At 50.4% G+C, this 11,661-nt stretch overlaps 1 long non-coding RNA gene across 4 annotated transcripts in view; it reads left to right on the top strand.

Moving 5' to 3' along the window:
• Nucleotides 1-11,661, top strand: part of LOC109270823 (uncharacterized) — a 678,705-nt gene that overhangs the window by 516,370 nt on the left and 150,674 nt on the right. The window lies entirely within an intron of this gene.

Genomic DNA, 11,661 nt, shown 5'->3' with positions numbered 1-11,661 from the left:
CAATCAGCCTTGAAGTTGGGGCTCTGGGGCAGCATCCAAGAGGAAGGCTCCACCACAGCGGGGCCGGAAATGGAAGAAGGGGTTGCTCCTAAGACAAGCTTAGTGCTCGGAGGAAGAGAGTTCCGCACAGGACCACAAGTACCCACACCTGGCGGTCCCATGCCCACCCTTTCTGCAAGGCACCACTCTGCCTCTGAGCGAGCGTCGTCGGTAGTGGTTGGCTTGGGCAGTACCCCGTGGTAGACATCAGCCGTCCCGTGCAGTAACAAGGTTTCCCTGGGCACTGATGCTTTGGACCTTGTTCCCATAATTCTCCCAGAAGTCGGAGGCAGGCAGTAAAAACCCCAATTTTAGGGTGAAAAGAAACACCATTCCAAGTCCTAACCTGCTGTGCCTAACATCACGCGGGTGGTACATGATGGAGATTCCACGGGAACCCCAAAGGGCTCTCAAAGCGAGAGTTTGTGCCCCTATATCAAACCGCACCGCCTACTTCCAGAACGAGAGAGGACTCGGGATCCCTTTATTCATTCCCTCCGTGCCCTGGCGGTACGGGGAGGGGAGGTAGACAGAGGCCCCACGCGGGCTGGCAGCGTCTAGGTCCCGCACAGCGAGGGCCAAGCCAGGACCCGGGCCGTCAGGGGACAGGCAGCCTGCTCTCCACTCACTCTACCTTCCTTACTTTTATCCACATGTATTTAAGGATCGCCCAAGCAGAGCAAACCACAGCTTTAAAGCAATTACTTGGTGATGATCAGGAAGGGCTGAGGGGATTCTGTTTGCTTATTTGTGTGAACCTAAAATGCCTGCTTTCTTAATTAAGACTTAACTCTGGGTTTTGCCTCAAGCTTTTCATTTTTTCCTCGTTAACAGGTCCCAGCTTTCCGCCCTCACTGCAGGCCTTGGGTTTTGCCCAGGGGCTTTCTCTCCCTCCTAAGAAGCATCTGCTCCTGCCCCACCACTGAGGATACCTCCCTTTTTATCCCCACTCCCCAGCTGCTTTTAATTTCATAATTACAGCCACGAGCAATATATAATCCTTGGCGACTCCAGAGCAAGGGCAGAAGGGGTTTTTCTCCCTGGCGTGCTTTCCTCCCGCCAGGTGCTTGCAAGGGGACAGACAGCCTTCCCCGATCAGCGCCGAGTCTGTGCGGGGCTCTCATGGTCCCACAACATGTACTTTTTGCTGTTTTACAGTTCCAGTGACTGGCAGAGCGTCCCATATACAGGAGACCCTTGATAAATGCTTCTTGAACAAATGAATGCGTGGGAATGAATGAACGCATAAACTAGGTCTGGGATTCAGCTGAGTGCAAGGGTCTGGGGTGGGGACTTGTCAACTGTCTTATCACATAATATTGTTAGCAATTGCTTTTCACATATGGAGACATTTAATGGCCACATAGTAGCTCATTATATTTTTGTTGGAATATCTATCTACCCAACTGCCTGGGGCTGGACATAATTTATACATTACTTCCTTCACAGTCTTGATAGAGTCATTTAACCCTGCTTGCTGGGACTACTTGACAAGTTTGGTTTGGGGGTGCCTGGGTGGCTCAGTTGGTTAAGCATCCAACTCTTGCTTTCAGCTCAGGTCATGATCCCACGGTTTGTAAGTTCGAGCCCTATGTCGGGCTTTGTGCTGACAGCACGGAGCCTGCTTGGGATTCTCTCCTCCTCTCTCTCTGCCCCTCCCTCGTCTGTTCATGCTCTTTCTCTCTCTCTCTCCCCTCCCCCCCCAAAAAAGGAAAAAAACATGAATGAAGAAACATTTCAAAACAATTAAAAAAATTGGTTCTGTCTGTAGCTCACCTCTCACCACTAATTAGGAACTTCGTAGCTATCTCAGGTGACTCCATTTATTTGTTCATTAACTCACTCGTGAAATCTTTGTTGAGCAGCTACTGGGCTCCCTGCTGGAGATACAGTGCTGAGGCTGAGGCAGGCAAGCAGGGGATCCTCGCCTCCTGGGGCCTTGTAAGGTAGGGGGAGTGGGAAGCCAGCAACTCTGCGTGTTCTGATGGGGGTGGGTTTCTATGGGAACACCCACCTAAAGTAGAGGCACCTAAAACAGATTCATCGTCAGAGAAAGCTTTCCAGAGGAAGGGACATCTGAGCTAGAGGATACATGCAGATTAGTCAACAAAAGGAAGGGAGAGAAAATGTCTGGGCTATCTGTTACTGCATGATGAACTGCCCCAACACCTTAGTGGCTTCACACAACCGCCATTTTCCTCTGTTTCCCCGTTCTGTGAGTCAAGAGTTTGGAGAAGGCTTGTTTGGGTGGTTGTTCTCCATGGGGTCCTGAGGCCGTTTGATAACACTCAGCTGGAAATTAGTCAGGTTTGGTGGGTCTGAGAGGGCTTCCCTTACGTGCTTAGTGCCTTGGTGGGGACAGCAGGGAGCCGGCCTCTCTCTATGGTCTCAAGGACTCTCCACGTGTCCTCTCTTGTCTCTCTAGAAAAGTAGTTAGTCTTCTTACAAGGCACCTCAGGGCTCCACGAAAGAGGACTTGGCAAGTGCCAGTCTCTGAAGGCCGGGGGCCAAGAGCTGGCAGGGTGTCGCTTCCCCTGAGCCCCACTGGTCAAGGTGGTCACAAAGGCTTCCCAGATTCAGGGGAAGAGGACAAAGATCTCCCCCTCCACTTGCTGATGAAGAAGCATCCAAGAGTATGTGGCCGTCTTTAATCTGTCATCTTGGTGAGCTGGAAGGAGGGTTCCAGCACAGGGAGCCTGACCACCTGGGGGAAGCGAACAGGACCCCTGACTGCCGGACCTGAGCACACCAGGGCCACGGTCATGGGCGGGGCTCCCCCACAGGCAGAAGTCCGGCGGAACAGACCTTGTTGCCACACGTCGCTGAGTCTGGACTTTATCCTGGACCAGTGGGAAGGCACTGAAGGATTTGGAGCATGGGTGTGACATCAGAGGGGCAGCTGAGAAAAATCTCACTGTGGGAAAAGGCTTGCAGAGGACCTGGTTGGAGCCACCGACACCGGCAGGAAGGAAGGACTGCAGAACTCCGGTGAGAGGTAGGTGGTGTTGCCTCAAAAGAGGTGGGCGGGGGCAGGGCGGCCGGCCAGCTGTGCGCACCAGGGGGCATGGACGCACCTGAGGACTCGCCCCTCCCTCCTGTCGCTCTCCCTGGCTTCCCAGCCTCGCTGCGGTGCCCAGTGGGTCAGACGGCCCCGTGCTCCCTCACCCCACAGTGCGGGCGGTGTGCACGCTGCCCCCTCACACGCGGTTGCACAGACCGCTGACTCCATCCCCGCGATTCCAGCAAGCGTCAGTCCGCTTCTCTCGGGTGAAAAATGGGGCAATAATACTCCACGTGACAGACATCTGATGGTCTCTGAAGCTGTGACCTCAATAGTAGCTGGGAGGAAATGATAAGTGGCGACAGGGACGGAAATCAGATTGTCTGTCGAAGAAGTTGATAAAACATTTCATTTCTCTTAACAAAGGGAGTTTGAGATGGACCTGATAGATTCCAAGCCTTTGGGGGCCCATTTAGGGATCCTTGAGTCCAGAACTGGGAGGCCTGAGGGTGTCCTTGTCCCCAGTGTGTTTCTTACATTCCTGAGAGGCAAGTGAGGAGCCCCACAGAACCCCGAGTTTATGGCAGGTGTGCTTGGATTTGAAGCCCTCCCCCGCCTCCACACCCCTCAGTGCACCCTTCTGAGCTTCAACTTCCTTATTTTTATTATTTATTTCTTAAATATTTATTTTTGAGAGACAGCATGAGTGGGGGAGGGGCAGAGAGCGAGGGAGAGAGATAATCTGAAGCAGGCTCTGCACTGTTAGCACAGAGCCCAACATGGGGCTTGAACTCCCAAACCATGAGATCATGACCTAAGCCACAGTCAGACACTTGAGGGACTGAGCCACCCAGGCTCCCCTGCTTTCTTATTTTCAAAATGAGCGTGAGGAATCTCCCTGTCACACGGCTGGTGTGAACATCAAGACATAATGCGGATGAAGGCCTCACAAGCACTGGCCCACCGACCCTCACACACATTCTGCCTGTTTGGTTAGGTCCTCCCCCTTTTCAAACGCAAGGGAATGAGGCTCGCTGTGGCCAAGGGACTTCTTGGAGATCATCTAGGAGAAGACTTAACGATAGTCAGTGGGTGGGTTCCACGTGGAAGCAGGTGTGAACTTGGCTAACATAACTCTCCTGAAAATGTGCGGTAGTGAGCTCCCCACCATCAGAAGTGTTCAAGCAGAGGCTGGAGTCCCCTGGTCAGAACCTTGAACTCCTGTGTGGGATCAGAGCAGAGGACCTTGAGACACAGCTTGGCTCTAAGAGTCTGTGGGACCATAAAATGTTTCAGGAACAGGGGCTGACTCAGTTATTTATGGTCAGCCTTTTAACAGTGGATCCTCTGCTTGGTGGCCCAGCTTCAGATGAACTGGCCCCCTGAGGGATAGTTGGCTACGTCTCGGGACACCGCCCGGGCCAGCTGAGCTCCTCTAGAATACCTTGGACCCTGCACACTTGTCAGCTTCTGCCAGCTGCATGAGGCCTCAGGGATGGGAGCCGGGGGGTCTCTTCCCCCAGCAGGGAAACCCAGGGAGACCTGATCTACAGTCCTCCTGTGGAGAGGGATTGGCAAAAACTTTCCTCAAGTAATTCAGCGGGCCTGGCCCCAGGGCAAAAAATCCCGCGTAAAGAAATGTGTTTGATTTTAAGTTGAGTGTATCTCTTTTCCAGTACGGCGGGCTATGTGGTCTTTGCCACAACTACTCTGTTGCTTTCCTGCAAAAACAGCCTTCTACAATCTGCGAATAAATAGGTGTAGCTGTGTTATACATAGTGTAGGCAATAGGTAAATAAGGATGTGGTTACTATTTTATTTACAAAAGAGGCACCCGGGCTGGATTTGACCTATAGGTGTTGGTTTGATGCCCCTTCATTTTTTAGCTAGTCTTCAAGAAAAGTCTATCCCTTACACTATTTACACTAAGGCCGGGTGCTCCTCGAAGGGTGGTCAGCGAAACAGCATCAGCCTCACCACAACGAGGTCCCCTTGGACTGGCGGAAATACAAAAGCTGAGTACCTCCTCCCCTTCTTCCCCCTAAACCTCCTACCTCCCCCATCAGAATCTGCCTTTTAACAGAATTTTCCAAATGATTGACCTACACATTTCAAGTTTGCAAAGTACTGTGTTAGGAGAGAGCGTGATCTTGGGGGTAGTGATGGACACTTGTGTTTAAATAGTGTGCATATTGCTGCTGCTGTCACACTGATAGTAAAGTCAAGGGAAAAAAAGTTCAGTAAAACCTTGTTTTGCGGGCATAATTCGTTCCGGAAACATGCTTGTAATCCAAAGCACTTGCTTCTCCAAGGAAATGTCAGGAACCATTGGCTCAGTTGTGATCACGTGACCTACTACTCATGTTGCAAGACATTGCTCATCTATCAAGTTAAAATGTATTAGAAATGTCTGCTCGTCTTGCAGAGGACCCACAGAACAAGTTTCTTGCAATTCAAGGTTTTACTGTACCACAAAAGTTTAGAGTCTGCAGAGAATCAGTGAAGAGAGGATAACTGTAAACCTAATTGTGGCAACAGTTTTCATGATGGCTAATCTTCACACAGTCTTTGGCATTTTCCAAACTGATCTCACAAAATTTCATGAAATTCTCACAAACCTCTCTATGTGAAGATTACAGCTCTGCAGGAAGCGTGTCCTGGAATTGTACAGTGCACTGCCTGAGCATTTGTCCACAGCAGCCCTGCCTGGAAGGCAGATCTGCTGTCTCAGGTTTTGTGATGTGGAAACTGAGACCAGAAGCAAACAGACACATGAAAATCACTAATCAGGGAAATGCAAACCCAAACCACAACGAGATACCTCCTTACACCTGTCAGAATGGATAGAATTCAAAAGACAAATAACAGATGTTGATCAGGATGTGGACAAAAAGGAAGCCCCATGCACTGTTGGTAGGAATGTAAATTGGTGCAGCCGCTGTGAAAAACAGTATGGAGGTCCTTCAAAAAATTAAAAATACCCCATGATCCAGTAATCCCACTATTAGGTATCTACCCAAAGAAAACAATACACGAATTCAAAAAGATAGATGTACCCTAAGTTTATTGCAGCATTATTTACAATAGGTAAGATACTGAAGCAAGACAAGTGTCCATCAACAGGTGAATGGTAAAGATGTGGTATATATGTAAATGGAATATTCCTCGGTCATAGAAAAGGATGAGACCTTGCCATTTGCAACAACATGGATGGACCTAGAGGGTATTATACTAAGTGAAAAGAGAGGAAGACAAGTGCCGTATGATTTCACATATATGTGGAATCTAAAAACACAAAAAAAGCAGGAACAACCCATAAACATAGAAACAAACTGATGGTTGCCAGAGGTGAGGGGGCATTGGGCAACATGGGTGAAGAGGAGTGGGAGATCTAGGTTTCGAGTCATGGAATGAATAAGTCAGGGGGATAAACGGTACAGCATATGGAATATAGTCAATGTTATTATAATGGCGATATATGGTAACAGATGGCAGCTGTACTTGTGAACACAGCAAAATGATAGAGAAGTTGGAATTAGTCTGTTCTACACCTGAAACTAATGCAACATTGTGTGTCTACTATACTCCAATTATAAAAAATCACACAGGGACGCCTGGGTGGCTTAGGTGGTTGAGCGTCCCACTCTTGGTTTCAGTTCAGGTCATCATCTCACTGTTTTGTGAGCTCGAGCACCTACAGCGGGCTCTGAGCTGACAGTGCTGAGCCTGCCTGGGATTCTCGTTCTCTCTCTGCCCCTCCCCTGCCCATGATCTCTCTCTCTCTCTCTCTCTCTCTCTCTCTCAGAAATAAATAAAACGTTAAAGAAAAAATCACATGCACGCCAAGGCACTGAGGCCAGAAGCTTTTGAGAAGAGGGAAACCCCAAGGTCTGTTGTGGAGAGTGTTCCTGAACTTGTGTAAGGGAGGGAAAGAGGAGAACAACATTTGTACACCATTTGCTACATCACAAGCGTTTTGGCATTTTGATCCTCCGAGTCCTGTGACGTGGATGGGTAGGACTGTGGCTCCCATCTTGGGCTTGAGAAGGTGAGGCAGAAGGAGCAGCCGGGATTCCCAGCCAGCTGGGCCTGACTCCTCAGCCTGCCCTTCCCTTCGTCCTGTTCTGGATAGGTTGTCCTCCCGAGCCTCCCCAGGTGCCCGCCTTTTCCTCCCAGGTGCACTCCCCACTCGCTCACTTTGTGCCAGCAGGAAGGGTAGACGGTGAAGAGCTGTCTGGTGTCCCAGGTTGGGGTCTTTTGATCTCGCTGAGCTGTCGGCTGCCTTGGACAGGTGGCTCCATAGAACACCTAAGGGGTCTTTGGAGCCCGGTGCGTGGGACTCTGGCTCACTAGTGTCACTCAGGAGCCGAGTGACCCCGATGACGGGCTTCGGCTTTCTCAACCCGCTTTGTCTCTGAAGGGCAGAGCCATTGTAGGCGAAAGGCCTCAGGAGAGCAGGTGTTGGGTTGATGTGGGTGGTTTCTCTCTTGCTTCCTGTGCCGGTGGCTGTGCTTGCCATCTCGTGTCTCCCTCGGGAACGGGCAGACTGCCACGGCTTTTAGAGACCGCCGCTGAGTCCTCTTGCTGTTCACGTCAGTGCTCAGAGCGGGTTACACCGCGGGTCTAAGAAAAGCGGCCTTCCGTTCCTTTGCAACTTTACAAGGTAGGGGATGGTCTCCCCAGACGGTGCAAGGAAGTGCAAGGAGTAAGTGCAGTTCCACTGCGGCCTGGCCCTGCTGGAGAGGCCCACATGCGGCCCAGGACAGCAGGCAACGGGAGTTCGGAGCCCCGCGCCGAGGGCCCAGCGCGCCGCGCTGCGTGAGTATGGATACCTCGCTGCTCTTCTGGTATCCTTGACCCCAAGCAGCCAAGACGAGGAGCCCCTAGGGACGAGGGTCTGGGGCTGGCTTGTCCCCACATACCACACACCTGGGCCCATGCTGGTCCCGTCACACGGTGTACCTGTTGACCTTCACCGCCACCCTCAAGTCCCCCTGGTTCACAGCCATCACAATCAAATTCCAGAAGGTCCGTCCTGTGCGCGGGGTCACACAGTGGCTCCTGGATGAGCCTTTCTAGGTAGGAAAAGCTGTGTAGCCTTGGGATTTGCAGACGTGGCTCGATGGTGAAGGGGTGGCTAATGTAGAGCTTCAGTCATGATACCAACGTGTGGGTGCTGGTGACCCGTGGCTGACACGTGTGGCAAAGCCGGTGTCCGACACCTGGACTGTTTGCTTAGGGTTTTGCCGACCTTCCTGCCAAAGGTGAGGCTATAAGGACTCAGGGTGACAATACCGTTATTCGGGATATCGACGTTCTTTATGATCCTTCCAAAGCTCACTGGTGTTTTCCGCCATTAAAATATAGTTGATTCATATTTGAGAATCCATGCACATACATAGCCTGTATTCACCAAATCCCACGTTTCTCTTCCATTTCTGCCCCCTGCTGCTCTCCAATCTCCCTCTGGATTTCTTTTTACCTGCCCTTCGTCCTTCCCCGTCTGGTCCCCATTCCCCCAGTTAAAAGAGGCCCAGATTGCTCCCCACAGTCTGTATAAACCTCAAGGCCAGGATGAATGGAGATGAAACAGGGTCCAGCTTATCCCCTGCAGGCGTGACCCTCACTGACTCTGATTGCGCTCTGGAGTGTTCCTCCTGAGATAAGCTGGCCTCAGGCTCACTCTCTGCTTTTCCTTGCTTTGCATTCTGTCCACGCGGTGGTCTTTTGGAGCCGCTCCTTGCTATTTTATAAGGCTACTTGCCTGACAGGTCCGCCGAGAGATGCCTCTGCCTGAGCTGGGGGTTCGCTCCTCAGACCTCTCCTTAGGTTAAATTTCCTTTTGGTCACAAGAGGCAGGAACCTGAGCTCCAGAATCCCTCCCCGAGTAACCTCAGGTGAGTCTCTCAACCTCCCTGACCCTCTGCTTTTTGTCTGTAAAGATGGGGGTGATAACAGTACCTACCTTCAGGGAATTATTATGAGGATTGGCTGAGATGGTGATTTTTTTGTTTTATAAGATGGTGACTCTTAAATAAAAAGTGTCCCAAAAGCTTTAGAGTAATTTTAAGCTTTAATAACATCAGAGGCATAAATGCTATAAGCTTAGGAAACACATCATTCAAAAGTTGATGTATTTCCATTTTTTTAAGATACTAATTTTATGAATTTATATGTGTTTAATTTTAATTTTTTGTTTCGGTCAATATTTGCCATGTTCAGCCAGAGGGGCTGGAAAGAAAAAAAACTCAGAGACTTTTTTTTTTTAAATGTACAGAAGTGAATGAATGCAAAAGAAATTTAGACAAATTTGCAAGTGAGTGTGTATTTATAGCATTTATATCTGAAGTTATTAAAGCTTAAATGGTACTAAGTGCTGCACAGAGAGAGGCTCTCCTTTCATTATTCCTACATAGTCCTCATTCTCCCCATCATCGTTTGGTCAAAGTAGTCATAGAGGAAGTTCTCTGATATTCATTATGGGAGGCCAGGAAATCAAGCCTGGTTTCTGTCACTCCTTTGGTGCTGGTCGGGGGCCAGAGGCCTCCCTGCCCATATTCCACCTGCCCTCCACGGAGCTTGCTCCTATGGGCTTGTATCCCTTACCAAGTTTCTTCTCCTCACCTCAAACTAGCTCCCCTACCAAGAGCAGGTGAAACATGCCGGACCCCAGACTCTGGCAGGAAACGGGGTGAGAGCAGAGCTACAGAAAACTTGTGCCCATAGTCCATTTTGAACCTAAATGTTCCTTCCCTCCATCCATAGCCTTCCCCTGAATCCCACTCTGCCCTTGACCCTACTTACCACTTAAAGGGCACATCATCTTGGACTGAATGTTGTCACCTTCTTTCTTATGGCCTCTATACCCCGAGCTCAGCCCTGCCCATCTTCTCACACCTGCTTATTCTGAGGTGGCGTTCTGGAACTTCCACTCCAAGGTAGAGCCCCCCTCAAAGCATTAGCCTCTCCTTGGGAACCTTGGCCCTCACAATCCCCCTGATGGAATGTCCCCCGCCCCCACCAATGACCTCCACTCAGCAGGAAATCTTACACCTCCCAGAATTTGGTGTCCACAGAACATCAGGGTTGGAAGATGCAGGAAGTTGAGGAGAAATTTTTCTGCTTATAGCAACTGAGTTTGTCATGATCTCATCTCTATGAAGTGGGTGGGAAATGAATGAGTTTGTTCTTGAATGTTGAATGTCCGGGGTCTCTGGAATCCAGGAGAGGATATAGGGGTCTGAATCTTCAAGAAGAAGTTCAGGTGGCATTAGATCTGGGCATCCCAGTGTAGAAGTGCTGATGGGGTGGGGGTACTCTCTGGCAGGCTGTGCAGCACGGTTGGGGAAGGAATGAGGTTGGAGCCCAGGAGAAATACCTGATGTGCTTGCCTGGCAAAGATTCTAGAAGCACAGCATCTGGGGTCACAGATGCCAGAAGGGGACAGAGATTCAGTGAAGGGGCAAAGAGTGGATGATGCTTGAAAGATGGCAGGAGGGACAGGGACTAATGGGGTGGCTCTCTAGGAGACCATGGAGACCCTGGAAGAGCGGTTTCAGGGAACGGGGGTGACAGCAGGACATTGAGGAGTGGGGAAGTAGCATGGCAGCCACGGCCCACTGTTGCAGCAAGATGGGTCATAGCAGGGCACAGTAAAGCGTGAAGGTGCTGGTGAGATGGGAAAGTGTTGGAGCAGTGGAGGCAAGGATGGTGAGAGGAGTAATTTGTGGCGGTTTGGCCTCCACACACCTTTGGAAGATTCGATGGAAGCCACAAGAGACCCAGTCTTCTGCAAACTTGACCCATGTGCAGGTGCTACATACAGCTCACGGAACAGAGTTCACAGATCCTCTGAAGCCTATCCAGGACCCCCCTCCCCCACCCCAGAAGCCAAAGGGGTCAGGGCAGGTGCTACAGAGCCCTCACCTCTTTCTCTGCTTACCCAGTGCCCTCTGCCCCCTCTTTTTCACAAGGACTGTCCCCATTTTACAGGTGGGGAAACTAAGGCACAGGGGTTGGGGTTACGGGTTGCTCTGCTTCACTGCCTTGAGCAGAGGCAGAAAGGCAACCCAGGCCTGGTGAGTAGTCTGGTCTAATTAGCCTCTAATTGAGTTTCCTCTCCTTCCTCTCGGGCGTCACGGTGACATTAAATTACAGGATTCAAACATATAATTTCCTAAACTTAAATGTGATTTATCTTAATAGGACTTTGCACCGGGTCACTTTATCATGCACAGTGTCAGAGACCAGATCTATTATTCACAGGGACTATTACTGAATCAGAGAATCTGGAGCTAGGAGCGACCTTGAGAGGTCAGCTCATGCTCAGCTCAGCTGCCCCCGAATCTGTACAGTCCCTCGCCCTGTGCTGGCTGCCTGTGGATGGATGGCTGGGCTTAACCGTGGGCAGAAAGGAGAGGCCCTGCATTCAGAAGCCCCACATCATGCTTCGGGGCCAGCTTAAAGCCTGTTGCTTTAGGGACTATGAGTATAAGGCTCACTTGGACATGTGAGGTGGTTCTGTCTCTGATTGCCTGGATTCTGGTTTGGCCAATAACCAAGCTGGGCTGTTCTTTAGAAAAATGCTTTAGAGTCTAGTATCTTTGAGCAGGAAGATGGTG

Source organism: Panthera pardus, unplaced genomic scaffold, assembly GCF_024362965.1.
Source record: "Panthera pardus isolate Hobbes unplaced genomic scaffold, ASM2436296v1 HiC_scaffold_19, whole genome shotgun sequence".
Taxonomy (NCBI): Eukaryota; Metazoa; Chordata; class Mammalia; order Carnivora; family Felidae; genus Panthera; species Panthera pardus.
This window is presented reverse-complemented; position numbering and strand designations above follow the sequence as displayed.